We start from the raw sequence: 482 nt of genomic DNA on the forward strand, positions 1-482 counted from the left end.
ACTGCTGAACATATACAAATACTACACTATAATACACTCATACTGCTGAACATATACAAATACTACACTATAATACACTCATACTGCTGAACATATACAAATACTACACTATAATACACTCATACTGCTGAACATATACAAATACTACACTATAATACACTCATACTGCTGAACATATACAAATACTACACTACAATACACTCATACTGCTGAACATATACAAATACTACACTACAATACACTCATACTGCTGAACATATACAAATACTACACTACAATACACTCATACTGCTGAACATATACAAATACTACACTATAATACACTCATACTGCTGAACATATACAAATACTACACTATAATACACTCATACTGCTGAACATATACAAATACTACACTATAATACTTTAGTTTTCGAGGAGCTTTTTGATCACAGATGTGAAAACATCGTCGCTTGCTTTAAAAGTAGCACACTTCATTATGT

This window comes from Trematomus bernacchii, unplaced genomic scaffold (assembly GCF_902827165.1).
Source record: "Trematomus bernacchii unplaced genomic scaffold, fTreBer1.1, whole genome shotgun sequence".
Classification (NCBI taxonomy): Eukaryota; Metazoa; Chordata; class Actinopteri; order Perciformes; family Nototheniidae; genus Trematomus; species Trematomus bernacchii.